The 23,923-nt window shown below is 38.9% G+C and overlaps 1 protein-coding gene across 34 annotated transcripts in view; it reads left to right on the top strand.

Annotated features, from left to right (window-relative positions):
• The window catches only part of adgrl2a (adhesion G protein-coupled receptor L2a), a 107,324-nt gene that overhangs the window by 2,543 nt on the left and 80,858 nt on the right, over positions 1 to 23,923 (top strand). For 15 of the 34 annotated variants that reach the window (XM_037248830.1, XM_037248827.1, XM_037248826.1 and 12 more), the window contains exon 1: positions 18,762 to 19,436. The gene's annotated coding sequence lies outside the window, so the exon portion shown is untranslated. Of the gene's footprint in view, positions 1 to 9,398; positions 9,523 to 18,760; positions 19,437 to 23,923 lie in introns of those variants that run through there. The other 19 variants (XM_037248835.1, XM_037248834.1, XM_037248838.1 and 16 more) reach the window with 6 other exon arrangements.

The following is a 23,923-nucleotide window of genomic DNA, read 5'->3' as shown; positions in this document are numbered from 1 at the left end:
TCCCATCTTGGGAAATGAAACAGCCCTCGCAGTTGTCATTTACTACAATTCTGCCAAGAGCAAGACTGAAGACTAGAAATGGTGTGGATTGCTTGGCATGGTCGTTTTCTAACAAGCTGACAGACAATTGAGGATTTTTGGTCAAACCTTGGGTGCTTATTGTCAAGAGAAAAGTGTGATTTTATTATGCTGTTGAATGACAAATTACATAATTCAGTAGATGGATTGTCCTACACTTATGAATTAAATTGTAAGATGAATGTGTTAAATTGCGATAACTTTACTTAACTATAAATTACTTGGATTGCAAAGATGCTTCATGTGTATAAAAAAAATAACCCAACATTATTTCATAATTTTCTAGACTAGATTTATTTTTTTAGCATAGCATAAAAAGTTTGAGAGTATTCCTATTCCTTTCTGTTAGATATTTTACTTCAGTGATGGATGCACAATTCTTATTGTAAGCTCATGCACCACCCAATATGCAGCTGTTACTTGAAAGTAATTTCTACTTTAAGAGAGTGAATTCTACTTTCAGTATCAAGCTGTCATGAAATCTACAGTCCAATTGTTTTTCTTTTACTTTGTCTTGCTTTTCCTTCTTTTTTGCGCTCCCCTAAGATGCTCAAAATCACAAGCGCACTGTTGATGTATCTTGAAGATGATTATCCACTGAGATGGAGCTTCTCTAGCTTAACACGCCCAAGGGAGCCTCATCACCCCCATCGTAATAGACAAAAAGAGGAGAGAGTGAAAGAGAGGCATGAATTCCACTGAGCTACAACAAAGAACACACTCAAATTTTCACTCCCCCCCGACACACACACACACACACTATAGCAGCCATTAAACCTGCGTGCCATGAGGGTATCTTCATCCTCATCTAACTTGAGGTGAGTAATACAGGCACATATTGATCACAGTCTGCTTAGAGCTGGCATTAAACGAGAGAACTTTCAGCGTGATTATAAGACCATGTTCACGTTTAGAAAATTGTCCTTTTGAAAAAAAAACTCCAATTCAGATTTCCGTATTGATCCTCTGAACTATGTAGATCATTTAGATTTTACAACATTGGCAGGAAGGTAAGAATGCCTTCCTGTTCATTTGTTACATATGGGCATTCAACCACTCTCCTTCATACGTACAAACACACACACCTAGTGTGAAATAGATGCATGTCCTTCTTTCCCTGCCAAATCCAACATTTAAAGATTTATCTCTTAAATGAGAACCTGTGGTAAACAAGCTAATCTGTTTGGCGGCGCTCACGGTCATGGCTGAATAAAACATTTGACAACGCTAAGCTCTGAATCTTCCTATCTCTCTCTGGAAAAAGGCCTCTCTCTGCCTCCCTTCGGGGCTTCTTCATTGTTAATCCTACCGATCGCGTTCTTGGAGCTTTTCTTTTGTCCCGACATAGGGGTGCGGCCAGACTTTTGTCTTGTCTGTCCGAGAGTTCATTATGCGATTGGCGACCAGCTAATGCAATAACGTGCATCACGTGGCCCTACTGGCCATTGGAGCAGCACTCTGCGAGTCTTTCGTTCCTCTTTCCCCAGTCTTGTGGAGTCAGCCTGCTACCTCTCCAGTGGTGACAGGTTGTCTCAAAGGTATTTAACCACTTGTCTTGCAAAACCCCTTTTAATTGAAATTACCCGCTGGCCGATAAGCTGCAGTGGCCTTATCGAAGAGTAGATATAGTGATTCAATGTCTTTCAGAATGCACCACAGCAGTCTGTATTCACCTCTCATCTTTGCTTTGACATATTGTATAAATGGACTATTATTTTGTTATTATATTCCACTCAAGCATCTTGCCTTTTTTAGATGACAAAGGTGCTGTTCTTGGAGCCTAGTAATGAATGTGCAGAGTGCACAATCTTTTTATTGGGGGGCGGAGGGGTCAGGCCGGAACAGATTATTGGCATTTCCACTCATTTCAATAGGGAAATATTATTTGAGATAGAAGTGAACAAATTACACTAATTTTTCACAGAATTTTCTCTTGCCTCCACCCCAGAATCAAAAATCAATATTTACTTTTATATACGTTTTCCTTTTTAATCACTTTACAGATGCAAATGGCTCATCTCATCTGCTGTGAGATTTTTGAGCCACAAGTCAAGTCAGAGCCATTTCCTTTGGCCTTGTGTGTTTTCCAAAGAAATGGTTTTGCTGCGGTCCCATCAGTCAGCAAAATTAGCAAACTGCTAATTTCTCATTTCGCTGGTTTCGGCCCATTGAACACTGATGCACATATCCCGTAATTAGGCCAGTTGGAATCAGTTATTTAAATTCTGAACAATTTGTAAATTACCTACACACACATGCTTGCACATACACGACGAGTGAGGCAACGCAATAAAAACTACTTTTGCTGAGGCCATTGGTCATTAGGGCAAAAAACCTCAAATAAAATACCAAGTATAGTACATGTTCATCAATAGTGCATTGTTTTGCCAAAAGAAAAAAGTCCACATCACTTCGGTTCAATATTCCTGCTTGTAGCACAGCATGCGATTGAATCCGACTCAGCAGGCCAAATTCAATTACAAAAGGCCCTAGTCATAAAGCAAGGTAAAAAAACACATGCATCTACCCACTTCTCAAAGAAAAATGAACTCAACAGGAATAGTTGTAACATTTTGTTTGTATTTTTCTAAGCAAATTCCAACTCATGCACATATTCATAATCATTCAATAAATTAAGAGGTACTCAAATAGTTCTTGTGTGAAGAAAAAAAATATTGAATGCAATTAGAGGACCACAACCATTCAATTATTTTGCAAAGGTCACTGACCAATGTCATATTCAAAGCACTGAGAAATGTTTATTTTGTGTCTATTTATTATACCAAAAAAAACCAAGCGTGTCTCACAGTGACGGGTGGTAACAAATCAATGTCACGTCTGAATTATTAATCACCTGTTATTATGCACTTTCATTTGCATACTTTATTGCATTTTAAAGATTACAGTTTGATGCTGAGCACATACACTGTTTAATTGACTGTGTAAAAAAAAAAAAAGAACAAAACAGCTCTATAGTCGTTATAAAGCAAACTTCACATGTTCAAAACGGGGTACGGAAAAGTACAAAACTTATCTAATCCTGCCTCTTGTTCTCTGTATTTTAACTTATTTCATGTTAATACACAAATACGATGTTCATATCCTAAATGAAAGAAAAACACACCCCAAAAAAATACATTATATATACTTTGTATAATAATAGGCAATTATGTTAAGGCTTAAAAAGTCTAATTCAGTCCTTGCTTTTTTAAGAGGCATGACGCATAAAATCACAGCCAAATTATCCTTCTATGTGATTGATTTATCATGTTGCTAAGAGATTCAGGTGTCAAGAAAGAAATACACAGAGAACAGAAGGTGGAAAGAACGGCAGATGGAGGCGTGTGTGGAAAGGTGAAAGTCACCGGACGCAAGTGAAATGCCACGTGGCACTCAAATGGCCCACCGGAGCTACCTGAGACCCGAGTCCGAGTGAAACAAGAGTGCTTTGTTGACAAGCCGTCACTGAAAGACCCCGACAAGGGCTTTCAGCAAAGCGTTGTCTACTCCTGCCATACCCGCCCTCTCCACACCCGCTTGAACCCTACACCACAACGTATGTCAGCACCGTCATTAGCGTAATTGCTGATCACGTACACAATTCTCTCAGCCAAGTCTACCAGGCATGCATCAATCCTCAACGAGCTTTCCTTTACGATGATTGATCCGAACTGGAGTTTTTCTTCCGGCTCGTCCTTTAAAGACCAAAGCTTGTCTACTTTCGCCATCATCGAGCGGGAATGTTTAAATGTTCATGACGCTCTCTTTGAGTCTTTTGTGAGAAATCTGCCAGATGTTGTGGTCCCAAGATGACAACTGACAGTTTGTGACGGATATGAGGACAATGTGTCATGGACAGGAAGCAGTAAAAAAATTGCCCTCGTTATTGTGTTACAGTCAGGATTTTGGAATTCAAAGCAGAGAAATTCATTTTTTATTGCCTTTCTGTCTTCTGTGAAATATATCTGTTTTTGACAGTCCGCCCTCCTTTTTAGTGATGGACACAAGTATCTGACCTCAGAATTAGGTACAGCTGAATAACCTACTGAGGTCCAACGCAAGAACTGCATCATAGATTCTGTCCAACAAAGCTTACACTGTTTTGTAATCGAGGTGTAGAGGTAATAATTTAAGAAAATAGGGATGTGACAATTTAATAATGTTTAAATTATTGTAATGCATATTTTGGAGATGTGCTTGAAAGTCATCAATCAGTTGATCTCATTTTGACATTTTTTTAGATTCTAACCACATAGCAGTCGCGTATTTACAATATATGCAAATATTAACTTTAATAATAATGGGAGGAAAAGAAAAGTACACACAGACGCGCACATGCACACACACACAAAGAAAACATATTTACACAGTTCATACATTGATGCTTGTGAGGTAATCTGAGGTCTTGCAACATGGACCATGTGACCTTATTGGTAACAGGTTCCAGTGTAGTTATTTTTGAATGGAAATTCAAAACATCCTTATTTTTTGGTCTATTGCACATGTTTAACTTTATGACAACTGCTACCATTTACTCACTTTTTATTACCGCACACAGCATATACAGATTTCAGGTCAACATCACCGTGAACATGTCGAAGGCATTGAATTTCTTGCAAATGTGTTTTTTTATGGCCATTTATAAACATTATATGAACAAAAAAGCTGTTCATTCAACCATTTGTGCCAGTGGTTGTGACATGTTTCAGGAGGGTGCTGGAGGTGAGCCTTCCTCAGGTGTTGAGTTTATGCTTATTATCTACTCGGAGTCCCTGAAGCCACAACCTCCCATCTTTTGTAACACACCTTCCTTCAGTTCACATTCATCTGCAGCAATCATGACTTTTCTTCAGTGAAAGAGGCGCCAACACTTTAGCAAGGCTCCAACACTAAAGTGAAATCTCTGCCAGGATGAGAATTGAATGTGCACTTGGAAAAGCCTTCAAGCGGATATTTAATCATATCCGAGGTCACGTCAGAGGGAATCAACAATCATTTGCACCTTCTCCTCTATGCTTACTGCTTTATGCAGCTGGCACTCAAACAGATTGACACATGCCTTAACGCTCACATGCATGCATGTATGATGATAGCACGCGCTCACGCAGTAACTGACTCTGCGCATTGTAATATGCTCAGGAGCCTGTACGAGGATTAGCAGCTCATTTCGGTGGCTATGCATTTAGCCCTCACTGGGTCCCCAAGGGGAGAGACAGCTGTGTGGGGGTGCTGTTGAGAGAACTCCTTGTTGCATGTGTATGTTAAGGGGGTGGGGTTCCATGACATATTTTTATCTGACACCATGGGGCATATTCCATGAGCCAACACCAGTTTAACCATTACAGACGATCGGGCTTATCTCAGGCAGCTCCTCTTTCATAATATGATACCTCAATTTAAACAAACTACATGACTGTGAGAAATCAGAAAGAATATGTGACTTGGAAATACATAGAAGAATCCTTTAGAGATCCGATTTGATTTTATGGAAGGTTCCAGCTAATTTGAAAAGATAAACACAAATGTTAGTTTCCTTTCTCAACAAAGTAGTCCGGGTTCACAAGGCCCAGACTTTGTTGTTATAATTGCATGTGAAGCCACAAAGTTTAATTACATTTTGCCCAGACCAAATGCTCTGGTGACTTCTGCTTATTGGAACCAGGTGGGCCTTATTATGGATGTGCACAAACGCTTGAGAGTGACGAGGGGTCATGTGAAGATGTACCTTTACTTAAAGCCAAATAAATATTTAAGCACTCTTTCTGTCAGTTGAACTGACTAGATTTCTTGACACATGGCTTCTGGACTGACAACTAGTTCTGTTGACCTGGACTTCAGCCTCAACTCAACCTGCACTTGTACACACATTTACTTGATATATGCCAACAAAATTGAACAGACCATTTTATTGTTCTGTGGCTGCCGTGTTTTTAGCATTGAGTTTTGGTTTTTTTTGTACTTGCTGGACTTTGTTGTTACAAGTTAAAATGTGATGTCTGTCGGTGGACTCAAGCTCACGCTCTGCTCCAAAGCAAACACTGCCATGCCTGGGACTTAAAGGAAAAAGGAATTCAAGACAAAATGCAAATTCCGTAGCTTTAGGAAAACCTCGGGCAAAGTAGCACATTAGGACAACAGACAAACTGGATTTTCCCAGCAACTAGGAGTCAAATGAAAAATGCAATATTACTTATTTACTCTTGTAGACAGAAGAAAGTTTTTTGATGCATTCTATCTATTCCATTTTGGTGCATCTGATGACCTGGGGTGTCATTTACATGAGAACTAGGAGTGGTTGTGAGCATGGGCTCCAAGGCACAGTTGGCTATCATCCTAATCCAATCTATTCCTATGGCGCTGGCAATGCCGTATCAAGGCTGCAGCAGCAGGGGACTGCTTTGTGAGGGAGTGGATGGGTGTTATAACTTTAAAAAACTCAAACCATTCGGAGGCTTCGCTTTCTATGATGCCAAGTGGTATGGGATCGAGTGGCATTGTGATGCCAAAGCATTTAATCGCTTGTCATATTCAATCTGGAGGTGACAAAACACAATGGACTAGTAAATTGTTCAAGTCACACATTTAGTTGAGACATCATTTGCAGATAAGTGTTGTGTTGATCTTTTATTATTGTCAACTTATTGTCAGTCCAGCCATTTTCCATGAAGCAGTCAGGATAGATGCGTGAGTTAATTTCCAGTTGTTCATTATAACTGGCCGCATGACATCATGAATTAACCAAAAAACTAAATTGCCTAACTTAAAGACCCTGCAAAGTGATTTCAGTCATTTCTTCCGAAAGCAAATGTTTGCTTGGCCAATAGCAAGCAAGCCCATGGACCGGTGCTCACGTCGTCCAATAAGCCATCACCTCACTCGGTTTTGTAACGTGCGTGTGTCCACATAAAAAAGACCCTTTGGGGAGAGTTGACTTTTTATTAAACAGTAACACACAATATTCAGCCTGTGGCTCACATGGTATATATTTTTTTTTATTGTAGTCACATTGGTACTGAACAAAAAGTGGGATGAAGCCTCTTCGATTTTTTCCTGTCTCTAATTCCACTATAATTTGGACCAAAAACATCAATAATTACTCAGCCCTCAGAAAGCAAATTATTATATAACTGCATGCTATCAGACATCCAAGGATTTGTTTCTCACCAATCCTACTCAGACTTTCAAACAGTCCTTGCTTCATTGTTCTTTGCGCAACAGCTGTGACTTAATAAATCCATTCCAAAGTGCTCAGCTTTTGCCTGAGTCTGAGCTGCTTCCACTGCAGCCCCCTCATTGACCACATGACCATTGTGGTTGAGGTATTCACTGGATCTTAATAGTAAGACACACAAGAATGCAGCGGTGACTGAGCTTTTGCCACATGGTGGCCTTGCTGGGAAAGCTCGTGAACTCAATTCCAAGAGCTTATGTTTACCATGACAAACCAGTGACCTATGGGTTCATGCTCCTAATTTGGAGAGAACCACCCACATGCATAAATATTAACTTTCTCAAAGCATTTCAATCAAATGTTGTCTTTCTCCTTCATATTGTTATAACATGGCTACCCATTTTCAAATTTCACCAAAGGAATTGGAAACACGTATTTCGACAAATTTGTTCAATATTGGGAAATTGCATTTCAAAGACATGGGCTGAAATGGCACACTGTGCTTTTGTATGCTTGCTCATGCAAGGAGTGCAAAACCTGGTGATGCCATATAATCTATGCGATCATCCCTCCTGTTATGAATGAAGGACTTGCATATTACAAACAGAGAACTTGCGTATTAGAAACAGAAATGGAATGACTAATTGAGCTAGTAAGTCAAGATTATTAAAGTAATTAATGTTTTTTTTGTGTGTTTTGTTTTTCCGCCCGATGCCAGCAAGCTCTTTTCACCGCACGACTGTTTTCTGGTTCTGCTGGGTCACTACCCAACTTGTCCCCAATCCATGTATACTGTAACAGCAACTTTACACAGTTTTTCCTTGTCAGTTTTAAGTAATTACTGGCTTTTTTTCTGTCAGCAGTCTTTCTTATCTTTTCATCATTTCAGTCGTATCCGACCCTTGGATAGTCTTTAAGCCAGTTCCTTCCAAGCTTCCCTGTTGTTTACGGCTTCTTTCAGTTGCTCGATGCTCATTCCTACGTCTTTCTTGATGGTGTCTTGCAATCTGGATTTTGGTCTTGGTTTTCGGTCTCATATCCGTATTGAAATCCAATTGTTCTTTGTACAACCTGCTCCTCTGTGATCTTCATGGCTGCTGCAGCTTGGCTGGAGAATTAGGATTCTGTCACTGCAACTGATGTGACTAGTAGTTGTTTTACTAATTTCAATTTCTTTTGCAGACATGACTGGGAGGATAGTGGTGACAATAGACAGCGGTGACACTCCAAGGACATCCTGAGAGCGTCCTTGTAGAACCATGTAAATATAAGTCATTGATGGAAAAATATTTCATTGTTTATGATTGAATGAATTATCCACGCATGCGCAGATGAGTTGTCATGTGACAGTATTTCAAGGTAGCATTCTAAACAAAAAAACTAAATTCAATACTGTCAGCTAAGTGGTAGACCTACAACTATATATCATATTGTCAAATTCGTACCTGAGGAAACAACCGTCTGTCACGATGTGACACATATGCATACAAATTGGTGTGCTTGTGGATTAGGACCCATACAAACAAGGCTGTATTAAATGCCAGGAGAAAATATGATGTTGATCTGCCTGGAGTCACACCCCCTTAACCTCAGGAAGAACACAGCATGGCGCTGTCACTTGAGTCAGATGTCATTATCGCTGCAGGTCTGAGTTCTTAGTGAAGGCTGACAACTTTATGATTTGATTCACTCGGGCTGAGAAGTAATTAAAAAGGAAGGATGGCAGTAAGACCTCATAATGAAAAGGTATTATTCATGCATTCTACTCCATGATGTTATGCAAATGCACAAAATCTGTGAGCAGTGAGGACACGCTAGGGCACAAGGTAAATCATACAATCGCAACAATCGTTTATCTCTGATTAATCTCATCACGAATTTGTGACTAGTTTTGTAGCTATACAGATTAGGATGTTAACCGCAGCATATTAACGATGGAAAATAGAAAGAAAACTAAGGAAGGGAACATTTTAGATTCTGCTGTTTTAGTACAGAGTACCATGTTTGTTTTAGTGCCACGTCAACGCTGTTGGTTGTATGTATGGCTGTCAGTGGAACTGGTTCCTTTGTGTTTGTTGATTATGATGATGGCAAAAGCAGCAGGGCTAATTCTGAAGTGTTTTACGCAATATTTTCTGATCATTTTCAGCCAATTGCTTCAGAGCTGTTTGCACGACACTTCACAATATAGACTGACAATGACCCGAAGCATACTGCAAAAACAGAGTTGGGTATCATCCAATGGCTGTGTCAATCACCTGACCTGAATCCAAGTGAGTATGCATTTCACTTCCTGAAGACTAAACTGAAGGGAAATGTAAGCAATAACAAGCAGGAGCTACAGACAGTTGCAAACAAGGCCTGGTATTGCCTAGTTTTCAAAAATGAAAATTTGACTTATGAATATGAATACACTTAAAAAATGGAAGGAATAAATACAAATTGCTCCTTCACTGTTCACCGGCCTTTTTGTCTGGAGTTTGCCGACAAAAATCCTGGTTTTGTGTGTCTTGTAATTTAAAAATCATTACAAAGACCATTCTTACTTATGGGAGTAAAGAGATCAAAATATGAAACACCCGTGACAACCCTTCTCATGAAAAAGTCCCTTGAATTTTCATGTCCAAAAATCAAATATCCAACTTACTGACAACCGCCCCCACCCGAGATAATGACGTTTAAAGTCATTTCCCCACAACACTGACAGATGCAAAGTGAATGGCATAATATTAAAACACTTTCTCATCAAGAGATAAAAATGTATATTTCCTATGCCTGAAGGCAGTCAATTATATGACAAGTACATCTAATGAACAATGCAAGACTAGTCAGAATTTAATCAAAAGGCAGTGGCAGGGTCCCAGTGCAGATGGAAAATGATTAACACAGTTAATCAAACATCCCAGCGTTAGGTTATACATGGCCAGCCTTTGCCATCATCTGAAATATGGATCGGATCCCTTGCACATTTCCTTTTTCCATTTTCTTTTGCCTTTGGAAAATTTATAGCATTCATCACGTTGACCCTATTTATTCTGCTGCTTTCATACAGGTATTTATGTTAACCCCAACATCTCGTACAAATGTCCTCTATTTGAAAACAAATGCAGACACATTTATATGAGATCATGTCTCTGCGATTACTAAACATTCTATTGCAACTAGCTGGTCAAAGCATCAGTGACCAGATGAACTAAAACTAAAAAAAGAAACATATCCATCCATCCATCCATCCATCCATCCATCCATCCATCCATCCATCCATCCATCCATCCATCCATCCATCCATCCATCCATCCATCCATCCATCCATCCATCCATCCATCCATCCAGTAAGTAAGTACATATTGACAAGAAGGACAAGCAGGGAAGCATGAATATTTTTGCATGTATATCCTTTTTTTTTTCTCAAAGTCAGGAACAGCAACTTTGTTCTGTTCGCAATTTACCACGCAACAGTAATTAGCCATGATTACAAAGTATCTCTTGAGAAATTGGGACAGAACAATTTACTGCATTGTCCCCAGAAATGAAGAGATGCCCTTCCTTTACATGACGATTTCCACTCTTGGATTCTCTCAAGAAGACGCTACTAATCAAGCCAACTATTTGATTGCTTTTGGAATAATTAAGTTCAATAATTAGAGTGACTCATTCCAGACTTTTAACTGTGTAAATGAAAATGTTTGATACCGTCCATTCTAGCAGAGATTACAAGCACGTATATTTTTGTTTTGCAAAAGTTTGAACAAAACTTTGTTGACTTGCTAATAAGCTCAAGCATCTATAGCTTGTATCATTCCTTTTTAAACCCTGGGGATCACCTTCTGTGTTTGGAACAGTAATGTTTTATGGAAATAAGCTATATGTACTTAAAACTTATAATTGTGTTCCTTTATACTTTGACAAAGCAGTTACTTTTAATTTGGTCGAATTAATCGGAATCCAAAATTGAAGGGAGTAATGTCTGTCCACAATGATGAATGCTTCAGTAAGATTTTGCCTCAATTAAATTTCAGGCAATTATTCTAGAAGATTATTGACCTCTAAAGGGACTACTGAGGTCACATATTGTCCACTGTCTTTGCAGTGCAGTATTCATCTTCATTAGGGAGAACAATTGAAGTTGTTTCCTGCTCAAACGAGAGGGTATTAACGCAGACAGATTAGCCTCTGCACAGTTCACTAAGAAAGTTGATTTCTATTATGGTCACCACAGGTAAAATAAGATTTTCTTGCACATGTATTTTTTTTTTCAGCAAATTGAACTTACAGCGCTTAACCAGTAACACTGCTTACACTGCATGGTTCAAGTAAGACTATTTATATCTACTATAATTGTCATTCAGCAGCAGAGTTGTTTTGATAATGCTTCAAATAATCTTTTAAACTGTTCAGCATTCACTCATGTAAAAAATTTATATACTATATATTAGATTTTTACGTAATTTCTCACTGGGTCTGAGGAACATAGTCCTGGACAATGTGCAATAATCATAAAAAAAAAAAAAAAAGTCCATTTCATGAAATGAAGACACCACCCAGGGTTGATTAGGAGTAAGTATACCAGTGAATTTGTTGTCAGAGACAGAATGCCATCTTTGTTTCTGGAAGCCTCTACCAGAGAGTAAAGTTTAACACTTAAGTATAACACCCGAGACTTGCAGCTTACACCCCCTTGTGTTAAAAGCATTTGTCACAATCACAAACGCTGGCATTGACATTGGCACTAATGGTTTAAATGAATAAAGTGGCAACTGCTTTGTGAACACACATGAAAGAATGTTCCACTTCTGCCTGGTTTTATGTGAAAGGCACACTGATACCATGTGTACGAGGGGCATGATTGAGGGTTAGGGTTAGGCCTGCCAACCATGTCCAGAAAATCCATAGTATGATCCCTTTCACTTATTTCTAAGGGACCTATTTATTTATTTTGCCTTGAAGCAATTGCACAAAAATGGGCTGCACTACTTTTCTGCAACCTACAGAAGTGCTGTTGATTCAATGATCGTAATTTCTGGACTATAAGCCGCCCTGAATAAAAGACACACCAACTAAAATTCGGGAAAAATCCTGTTTTGTTCCTATATAAGCCTCTCTAGACTATGAACCGCAGGTGCTTTAATGTTTAATTTCCATATATAGGAGAATATGCACAAATCATACAATATCACATGTCATAAAAAATCTATAGATAAGCCGCACTGGACTATTAGCCGCAGGGCAAAAAGAAACACCTTGTAGTGCGAAAAATACGGTAGTTTGCAAAATACAACATAAAAGTTGAGCAATGTTAGCATAGACTTCTCTTATAGTTGCCATTTCAGCTTTAATTTCTAGTCATGCCAAGACTTTTTGTATTTATTTTTAGTAAATGTGATTGGTCCATTATTTTTTTGGCATGACGTTGTAGTCTTACACATTCTTCTTGTCGTGTGGTAACAATTGTGGATATTGATCCTCAAGTCTGGAGAAAATTGACGAGTAACTGTCCAGTGGAAAAAATGCTGGTTTATTTTTTCAGATTTCTTTCAAAAGTCTTGCAAGAGAGGATGAAAACTTACAGATGTTCTCATTTGCTGGCCAATGTTTTATAATTCCTGATTATAATACATCAGCTTGTTGAATTCTAATTATGATAGCTCCATTTTTGACAGAGTGCCTGTCTTTTTCCCCCCCTCTACTTGTTGCACTTGTGAGTGAATGGGTGTCTCACTCAATCATTTCAAAGCACACAGAGCGCGGGGCTGCGTTTACAGTGAAAATGCCACATCTTTTGAAAAATATGTCCATTTTTCCACAAGACAGACTTATAGCATGGCAAAATGAAGCAAATTGGAACTGTTGGCCTCTGCTGAACCATATTACTGGGGACCATATATCATTTTTTATAGGTCACAAGTGAAGCACATCTGTTTCCACTTGCCTAAGTTTCCATACAAAACATTTGAATAGAGATTCTTCATGTATATTCTTTGCTCCCTTGCTCTTGTTTAAACCAACATGCGCCTCATACTTCAGCCCACCCGTCAAAAGAGCCAAAGGCTGTTCCACTACAACTTTCTCAGCTCGTTTGATTAAAGAATGTAGTCGTAAGAAGCCTTACGATGTTTACACCACAACACGATGATTTGTTTATGCAGCGCGGTATTTTAACAGTCAACTTTCCTGACAGTTGTGCAAGCCAGAGCCCCAACATGGCCAAAGTGAACCTGGCTTTTTCGCTCAAATTTGATCTCAAAACCTCTCATGTGTTTGACTTCTTTTTAATTACTTCCTGTCTGCTGGGTCAATTATAAGCCCTGGGTTCTTTTAAGGGGGAGCGTAGCATTTTGAACAGACAGAGTGATTAAATAACTGAAATGTGAGCACAATCATGAGATCATTCATTGGGGCTTGATTTGATCATATGTTATACCGTATACCTATTCTAAATCTACTTTTTAATGTTTATACAGAAGTTGATTACTCGTGCCGCCAATCTTGAGTCCATTTTAATTAAACCAGCAAGAAAAGACAAAGAAGTCTTTATTGATTGAAGTAGTTTGAAGGCAGAGGACACTTTGAAGTCTTGCTCTGTTTTTCCATTATTGATTTCAGTCATATGCGTGCCACCCCGTTGTCACTTAATTAAATGATCGTATTCAACAAAAAGTGTTTAAAAGCTCAAACTGTCCCCACACATATAAGACAGGTGTCCATTAACACATTAACACACCCTCGAAGAAATCAGTTTGTGTCACTCTGTGTAATATGGAAATGCTTGGGCAATTATTTTCAGCAGACGGTTGAATGCCACAAGGTTGTAAGATTTAGAATTTGATTAAAAAAAAATTTAAAAAAAAGACCTGTAAAGTTATGCAAAACCTCAGCGCTCGGTCTGACACTGTGTATAACACTTTGCAAATCTTTTTCAACTTTTTGTGACACTTATTCAGAAAGGAGCAGCAACAACAAGACGTGTTAAGAGAAGAAGAGAAACAAAGAATATTAACAGGAAGGTATATGAGGTCAACAGACTCACCTGGGATAAATCATACATAATACTATCATCCGAATGTTTGGCAATTGTAGAACAGTGGTTCATTTCTTGTTACATTTGTGCTAATAATTGTTTAATAATTTGGAGGCCCTGTTTAACTTAAAATGGTCCAAATCGTTAGAATATATATAATATATATTTGATGACCTTGATCTTTGATAAAGATTTTTGCCTCATGAATAGTTACTGTGGACTGTAATCATGAAACAAGCACACAAGCCAACTTACTTATTAGTAGCGACTTAATGTGACTGCCGACCAGTCGCCTGATTAAGTCACTGGGCAGTTTAAGTTCTTAAATATTGGGGGAGGGGGTGACTCTTGCTGAATGCTCAAGTGGCACAGGGCAGCTTCTTAAGCCATGGCCCGAAAAATCCGAGCAACATGAAAAACAGTATAACGGTGTATTACGACTTTGCACATTTTCAGCAATTATCTTTAAACCTGTGACTTCTGTTTAGAATCAAATCCATGATTGCACTTTACAGTAAATTTGACAAGGTTAATGACGATGACAGTTTGACTTTGATTTTTTTTCTCTTTTCATTAATTCCTGGCAACAATTGATTATCAACATGAGCAAATTGCAGGGTAAGTATCATACATTGAATGGTTTGACCGTAGAGGTTCTGCTCGACTAGATTGCGACATAAGAAGATTTAAATATTCTGTCAACTGTTAAATTCTGAAGCCCATATTAAATTTAATAGTTCATAGTTGTTCTCATGGGTTGATTCCAAAAAGCCATCTAAATCACACAAAATAAATAATAAGTGAACCTGTACAGAGCCTATTGCTAACCCAAAGGAAGTCCAGTTCAACCCGTGCAAAAACAGGGCAGCTCCATGTGGAGGTGAAGAAGTAAGGTTAAGTCTCCAAGTAGCATGGTTGCCCATGGCTACATAAATATTAACCAACTCGCCTCTGTGCTGAGACTAGACTTCTTTGATTGAAAGTCTACTGCAAGATCTTGATATATCCAAGAAGATCACTGAAGGCACCCTTTCAAAATTGATGCGTGAATACCAGGAGAGTCCATGTTGAGCTAATGTGAGGAACTTTCCTTCGGGAAAATCTGTTTGCTCTTTTTCATGCAAAGGGTAAAAAAAAAAGCATTGTATAATAAAGTCTACATTAACATTTTGTTCTCTTTACCATAACACCGCCACCCCCCCCCCAATAGCTGTGCCTGCAGCCCGGAGAAGTGTCTTGGAAATATAATTTAAAAAATGATGCCAATAATATTAATGCATTCAAGGAATTTATTTCTACAAACATTCATAGAGTGCAATATACATTTATATTATTGAACTATCCCATGTTCTGCTCTATGATGGACAAATTTCAAAGCATTGGTAGCATTCAACAGTGAAAACGTGAAGTAAAAATAATATAATTAGACTTGAACTTTTTTTTTACCTTTCTTTCACGTGAGTCTACTCCCTTAAAGTGAGGAGTCCATTTATACTATACTGTTACCAAAGGATCTACTGTTACTTTTATTCCAACCTTCAAAATCCTTTTAGAGCATGCATAATTTGTTTACTAGCAATATGCGAGCACACAATGACCTTCTCAGTATTATATTAAAGTTTTTGCATTTTGCTATCTACCTTTATTTCATTCCAAGTCATGCCAAAGGCTGAAAATGTTGCAATTGTGCGCAACGGTGATGCTTATCTGCATTGAAAAAGTAAAGAGGCTATTTTAACTGACTGTTTTTATTCATGTGTGCTGCCGAGTACATTTTATATCCTGCACACATCGATGTTTCGATGCAAACCAGTTAGCTCTACTTCTGTAGGAACACGAGTACATGGGTCAAGGTAGTGCATAAAATGAATAATATAAAAGGAGAAAAAAAAGAATGAAATCAGTGGACCAACAAGTTGTGATGCTTGTAAGAACCTTTGTTACTTGTTCTCTGAAACTTTAAATCTGACCAAAACCTTTGGCCACTGAGCTCTAATTTATCAGGGTCAGCCGCAGTTGCAGTCCTGTGACTGGTCATGTGTGCCTGAGATGTCAATCATGTGCAAATATTTTGGGAAGGAACCAATAAGCATTGTTCATGGAACAATTCAAGGTTAAGAGCCAGGCTTTGAGCCACATGAGAAATTGGGAGGTATGTTTGCTCACCGGGGATGACATTTGCCATTATCTCCACGTGATAAGACAATAGGGGAAAAAAAATCAACAGGAGCTATGTCTTTACTCGTCAGCAAACAAACACACATCATCTTTGATTTTTATAGTTCGGGCGAGTCATGGAATGTCGTACATACCCAGCGGATGGCGTTTAAGTTGGGTAAAAAAAAAAGAATTTGATTAAATTGCCAATTTTCTTGTCCTTTTCACCTTGTGAGGTAACAGAGCTCTTGAGCCCAAGTTGCCAATAAAACAGAGGAGACTGGCATATGCCAAATTCTGCCTTGCCCAAAACCTAAATATAGTAAATCTAAAATGATAATTTGTTGGCTGTTCTATGTGAGTGACACTCACTTTTGGCTTTTGTGGCATAAAAGCCAAATAAAAAGCTTAATGCGCACAATATAGGCATCTCAAGGCCCTTTACATTGATTGCGTCACGTAATATATGCAAATCAAGGTGCTAAATGACTGCACGTCCAGTAACTTTATGACTCAGAGAGCGATGGAATCACAGAGAATATTTTATTACTTTATGTATTCCAAAAAATCAGTTTCTGTTTATATATTTTATATGTTTGGGTGATAATTTCATATAAAGATCTAAAAAAAAAAAGTCCAAGGTCCATTCTGAGTATATTAATGCCCACTATGGGCTGTAATCTTATTCCAGAAAAAAAACATACCGTTAACAAGTATGCAGAGGTGCTGCTGTATCAAAATGAGTTGTTACATCAGAATTCACAATGGTTATAATAATTTAGTTTGACCAATCTCCTCCTCTTTTACTGTGGCCCAACATTTAAATAACGTTTATCAAATGTGATGGTTTAGTAAAAAAATCCCTAAAGGTATGATGATTCTCTCTCATAAATGTGAGAATGAAATTACATTAAAATGTACAAAACACCTAAATGTATCATGCCTGACTGTGAGCTCAGCACCCTTGAACTTCTGATCTTGTAAAATTGCTCCTGGCGCACAAAACTAAGTGCAGAATACGGAATTTTATGACCTTGTAACTCTTGTTCGTGGAGCAGATTTATTTTTCTTGCAAATGTCAAACCTTACTGCCTTTCACTTTGACATGAAATTGATGCTAATTTCTACATGATAAAACTTTATCCACAATATACGCTTCGTGTAATTTGTAGTTAGCAAGCGTCAATTTGCGTTACATAGCTTCCTTTTGCAAGATACGTCGAGATGACTGTAACTCAAACACTTGTGACTCATATAACACATAAAAGCACAAATGCAGCACACGTTAGAAATGAGAAGAATATTACTGAGTGAATTCTGTAATAATAATCTGTCTTCACCTCATGATGGTTACATTGAGTTATCTTTTCAAAGGAATGCCTTCTGTTGGCAATTTGGACTGCACACTTGTATGAATACAAAATTGCTGTTTAACAAAGCCATAAAGACACCACATGTGTTTTTAGTCTGTGCTTATAAATAAACATTTTTCCTGCTATGGATGCTTGCCACTGGGTGACCTTTTATTACATCTGTTTTCTCTTTTTTGTGCAGCCCCCACCCCCCCAAAAAAGGCATGTATTATTATGTAAAATTATGCTTATAAAAATAAGTCAGCTACTTGCTTGCGTTCACCTTCACCTGGTGAGCATGACTCAACTTCACGTTTCCCCACAGTGGGTGAAAAGCAGTTTTTATTGAAGCCAGGTGCTTAGCCATGTCCTGCCTGGCTCAGAATATTTTAGGAGAGAACTCCTCAACCACATCACAACACATAAAAATGCAACTCTTGTGCATTGACCTCCATTTGTTTCATGTAAGCAATAGAGTCCCTTGCTTAATTGAATATTACACAAATTAAATTTTAGTAGATTTTTAATACAAAGCTGTATTACCCGCAAAAGCACCAGCCGTGAGAAATTAAGATCAATATTAAGACAATTCGAAAGAATTAGGTTATTAGGTTTTATTTATTGATTTATTCATTCGTGGGTGGTGCATGTTTGCATTCCAGTTAGATTTCACATCAAAGCAATGACATCAGATTTTTTTTTTATTAAAATCTGTTTTTGTTGCACCCCTTAGGTAGATGTCAAATCAACCCCTCTTTTATCAAATCAACCATTGCAAAAGCAGATATTTTGACATATACTCTCTATTGTATATCATGTTGATTATATTGGTGTGCCTCATTTTGTATCTTTGTGTCAGTGGTTATGATTTCCCCCCACTGTAATATGACAGTGGAGACTAAATCTTCGTTTTCATTGGTTGACTCAACAGGACTGCCCACGGTAGCACATCACTGTGCACACTAAAGCAAAGGATGCTTCTCAAAGCGGAAAAAAGAGCCAATATATTGATAACATCCTCTCTATGATTTCATTTGAATTCCCTCAGAGTATAGAAAAAAAGATGGCAAGCTAAATAAGGCCCCTGCAGCTTGTCCTGCAACCGCCACACAGTCCAAATCCGACAGATCCAGTCCAGGCTTTCCAGCCGCGCCTGCCCTCGGTGGGTGCCCGCACACGGCAGTCTGCTCCCGGCCGTAGCACTGGCTGGCTGGCTCTGCTTACTGGAAGTCTGCTGCACGTCTGTTCCTCCTGTTCCATGAGCTTGGGCACCGATTCGGCTTCAAAACTTTCCGCCCACGGACGGAGAGCAAGACGTGGTTAGAGCCAGCCACCAATCATCTATTGACACTTTTTTTTTTGTTTCGGTGCAGAAGAGAACTGATGGTGTCGGCTTGGTCCCGGCAAAGGTATTGACTAGAGCGGCCAGAGCGGCTTTTGGCAATGGAAGTGCGCCCCTGGAAGAGAGGCACGGCTGGGATGAGAAGAGAACCTGTCGCCGATTGAGAACCAGCCTGAGTTCCATGAAGAAAGGCATGCCTCAGACCTGCAAACCCTTACAGGACCCCCTATCAGACATTATCTGACACCCCCCTATCATCTTATTCTTTTTTTTTTTTTTTTTTTAATTCTGACATTATTCACCTGGTTTTGCTGCAAGGTAAGTTTCCGTGCAGTTTAATTGAGAGATGACTTTTAAGTTTAATTGGTGGCAACTTTTACCACTTTTGCACGCACACACCATCGCGTGTTTGCGACTCAATTAAAGGAAGCTTTTTGCAAGTTGTATTTTAGCAGCTTAAATGTCACGGGCACACGCTGACTGCGAGCGGATAACTCCAAAATACAGAAAGAAAATCCTTGTGCAACAGATGTGCGGCCACGTTTCAGAGATGGAAGCATCAGCGAAAACATTTATTTCTTATTAGTTCAGTTCTGTGATAACTACCTCCTTTTTTTTTTTTTTTTTTTTTAAACAAATCCATTGATCCTCTTGTTAAATTCAGGGGGGATTTCTAGTGGAGCTGTGACCTAAGAAGTATTTTTTTTTACCACATTCAATGACTAATCCTTTATAATTGGACAGAGGCTACATGTTTTGACATGAGGTTAAAAGTGGAGAAATTTAGCCAATGTAATAATTACTTTTTGGGTGAGGGGGGGGGGGCGGCGTGGTCCATTCGGCTGGTAAATGTCAGCGAAATGAGGCAAAATGGATAAATAAATGTGGCTGTTGGAGTCTATGCAGAAATACATCTACTTTAATTTTTGGCACAGGGTTGAATGCATGTGTTCCGGAGCTGGGTGAGCGGCACGCCGCGGCGGGGCCGGTGATGCATGGCACCCCCCGAAGCACAGCAGCGCTCCTCGGTCATCCATCATTGAATTATTGGTCAAATTTAGCCGCGCATTCGGCAGATGGTCTGCTTTAAATTGTGCAGTATGAAAATGATGCTGTGATTTGGTCCGTGAGTGCAAGTCTATTTCGCACAATGCAAAGATTGATGTACATTTTATGTCAAAGTGACTATTCAGTTTGGATCATTTGGGGATTCTTAGGAATTAATCAATACAGATTGAAAGATAAGTAACAAAACATGAGTTGAAAGTAAATCTTTATGCGGACGAATGCAATTTGTTTATGGTTTTGATTTAACCTAACCCATAGAGGTGATTCGCAGCTCTTAAAGACTTTTTTTTTCTTCAAATTCCATCCATAATCACACTGGAATTGGCTACCAATAGGAATGTTTTCTGAATTTTGGAGCTTCTCGGCTGTAACGTTGCCATGTCGCAACCGATTGTGCTGTGCTGTGTGTGCAAAGCTTCTCAAAATTGCACAGTGATTCTTGTGTTGTGCTGTGTGTGCAAAGCTTCACAAAATTGCATTGTGACTCACCACCAGTGAGGTAAATTTAGGCCAAAAATGTAGGTCGATTTAAAATAAATAAATAAATAAATAAAGTAGTCATTTTTCATTTTAGTATATTATTCAATACATTTCTTTTATGTTGTCTATCAAGAACCCTTTTCACCAATTTTATGTCCAGCCATGGATCAATACGGGCTTTCTCCTCCAAACTGTTTGAAGTGTCTCACATCCATTTTCTCAACTTTTTTTTTTTAAATTTTACACTCTCGCCAGTGAGTGTGAAAAAGGAGGGAGAGAGTGAGAGCTCGTCAAAATTTGTGACATTATGGGCTGTTGCTTGATGCTTCCTTCTTGCCCATCCCACACTTGTTTTCTTATACAATAGACAGCAACTGAGATCGGCTTCTTCTGATGAATCGCTTACGCAAAGAGACCTTTTATTTGAAACCTTAAATGATGATAACGCGTCAAGCACGTTGCGCTTTGGCTTTATTAAGGTCATTTGTGATTGGTTTAATATTGAATGGCTAGGACTGGTGGTAGCATTTGCTTGCTGTTGTGTCTTTTTGCTGATGAGAAAATTATGTTTTCTTCCTTCAGTGATCTCAAGCGTCGCATTGTAGGCATGCAGAGCTTTCAAATCCTCATTGATGACCATCCAAATATGCTCGGACTTCTTTTGTCTCTCCGCTCAGTCAGTCTTGTGTTGAGATTGTAAGGCTCTTCTTTCGTGAGCGAGTAGAGTGGAGGATACATAGAATAGGGAGTGGACTCATTTTGATTTACACTCCGTTGCCAATTCTGGCATATAAATTGTGGGTTTGTGGGTTTTTTCCTACATGGAGTCATGCTGGGTGGATAACTGTTCGCCGTTAAAAGGAATAAACAAGGCTGTAAAGAAAGGCAAGCATTGAAGGTGCGCGCTCTTTCAAGTACTTCCCTTTCTTGTGACTAGTTTTATTTTACGATTGCTAATCAGTAAAACACTGTGCGCTACTGTGCGCACCGACTCTACCACCACCAAACATTTGTTTCCACTTCCCAAAAGTCCCTGCAGTGCAACGAGGGAGGGGGGGTTTAAGGTTATTCGCGGGCTGAAGAAATTTCCCGTTTGCCGAAATAATTTCAGACACGAACTAGGATAGCTTGCAACGGCTCTATTTCAACTACGATGACGAGAATCAATATGGCTGCCTCCCTCAGCTTTGTTAGATGGCTCCGTATTTGCCTTTTGTGAAATAGTATAGTGCAAAGTGCAATGCATTGCACACACACACACACACACAAACAGACCCACTTTGTGGTTGTAAGTCTTATTTTACGACATGTTGCGCACATGCTTGGCTTTCACAACGCTGTGCATGATTTAAAACTGAGTATTGGTACACCTATCATATGGACAGAAGGGGAACGAAATAGGCCAGCGGATGAATGACAGGTTAGAAGAAATATAATATTTTTAATGATGATAATAATAAAGAAATAATTGTAATCACAGACATTAATTTGATCAATCTTTGTTGCTGGTTTAATATGAAGCAAGAATGAAGAAATGGACACAAACCAACATTCTCATTTCTTTTTGCGGTGTATGTGAATAAGACTCGTGCTTATCTGTGCGCAGCTGCAACACTGTTTGGAGAAAATATTCAATTTGTGCATGTCAGAGGAGATGGGAGGCTGTGAGCAAACAGCAGTTATTGCGGCTCCGCCATAGCAGCCACCAGCAAGGCGTGCATTGGGAGAAAAGGGGGGATCTGCACGCGTCTGCCAGGGAAAGGGAGTCATGTCTCGGCTGGATTAGAAGAGAGCGAAGCACTTAAAAGCCCCTCCGCTGACAGGACACGGGCTGTTGTTCAGGGATGGTGTGGATAAACATGGTAGAGCAATATATCTGTCCTTGACTATTGTAACTTATTGCAACTGAAAGAAGTTCGACTCACCGCCTTTAGCATTTAAGAATGTTTAAGAAGGTTAAAAGAATAAGCTGTGGCTACGGTTGCACATTATTGAGCGCAAACTAATTTTGGGAATGTAAATGTCTTCCAAATGGTTCTTGCACTTAGCCGCAGATCAAAATTAAGTGAAAAAAGTGTGTGGCGGGGAATATATGTACTATATAACAATAAAAAATATAGAATTCAACGTCTTAATGTTGAGTATTTCACGGAATGCACATTTAAATTTTTTTTTTGCTGTTGGATTAGTTTGTGTTTGCAATTAACATGCATGACTTCCAAGGAAAATATCAGATTTATCTAAAACAATCAAAAATTGGATACGGAATTCAACCAGCACTACAGAACAGTACTAGTAACACACAGCATGAATCATATCAATTCATTATTGACACAAAATCAATCAAATGAAATGATCTTAATCTAAAAAGTAATCAGAAGTTAGGTTGGCTACTTACCTTGTTATTCCTGTTTTAAATTAATCTGAGAAATATACTTTAAAATTAGCTCCACTGGACAATACTTCTAACACACAACATCAATCAGACACTTTTATAATCAACAAAACAACAGTTTGCAATACAATAAAACAGTTTCGAACTTTACCAGACCACTAAAAGTTTTTGTTCACTTTTTATAATACACATTTAATTTCATATGTGCCTGTTTAGTGGAATAGGTCTGCTAAGTAACTATTGTGTCGTGCGGCGTGTGCTTGGCTGTGTTTGGAGCTTTGTTCTCGCACTGTAGCTTAGTTGCCAAGTCAGATGGAGTGGAGCGTCTGGCCTGGGACTTTCAGAGGAATATCACAATATCACAAGTCTGCTAAGTTGCTAAAAAAAACTAAGCTAATCAGCAAAATAATTATCTGTTCAATTGCTACCATGCCAGAGACATCAAACGCAGTAGAGGGGTGGAAAAACAATGAAATTATGTGATAATGATTGCTCACGCTGACAGGAGGCGCCCTTTTTTGCGGGGAGGTGGGGGTGTACGTGAGGAAAGATGGGACTGGAGGCTGCTCACTCACGAAAAAAAAGAATCTGTGTACATTTTGAGAATGAGCATAAACGTCCATCATCACCTCTAATGAGCTTCTTATGTGGGTTTTTTGGCGTTGAAACAGAGAGCGAGAGAACAGTATTAGTCGATTAATTTCCTGCAGTGAATCATGGAACCTGCTGCTTTTATCTTCACACTGCGCTCCATGTGTGGGCCACCAAAAAAAGGTTTATGTTTGCCTCACACGCTCATAAGTTTGGCCCACCGTGCGTCCCCCCTCTACCCCTCCCCTGCTCTTCTCCTTTTCACTCTGGG

The sequence above is a fragment of the Syngnathus acus genome, chromosome 4 (genome assembly GCF_901709675.1).
Source record: "Syngnathus acus chromosome 4, fSynAcu1.2, whole genome shotgun sequence".
Classification (NCBI taxonomy): Eukaryota; Metazoa; Chordata; class Actinopteri; order Syngnathiformes; family Syngnathidae; genus Syngnathus; species Syngnathus acus.
The sequence above is the reverse complement of the archived record's forward strand: the minus strand, read 5'-3'. Positions and strand labels throughout refer to the sequence as shown.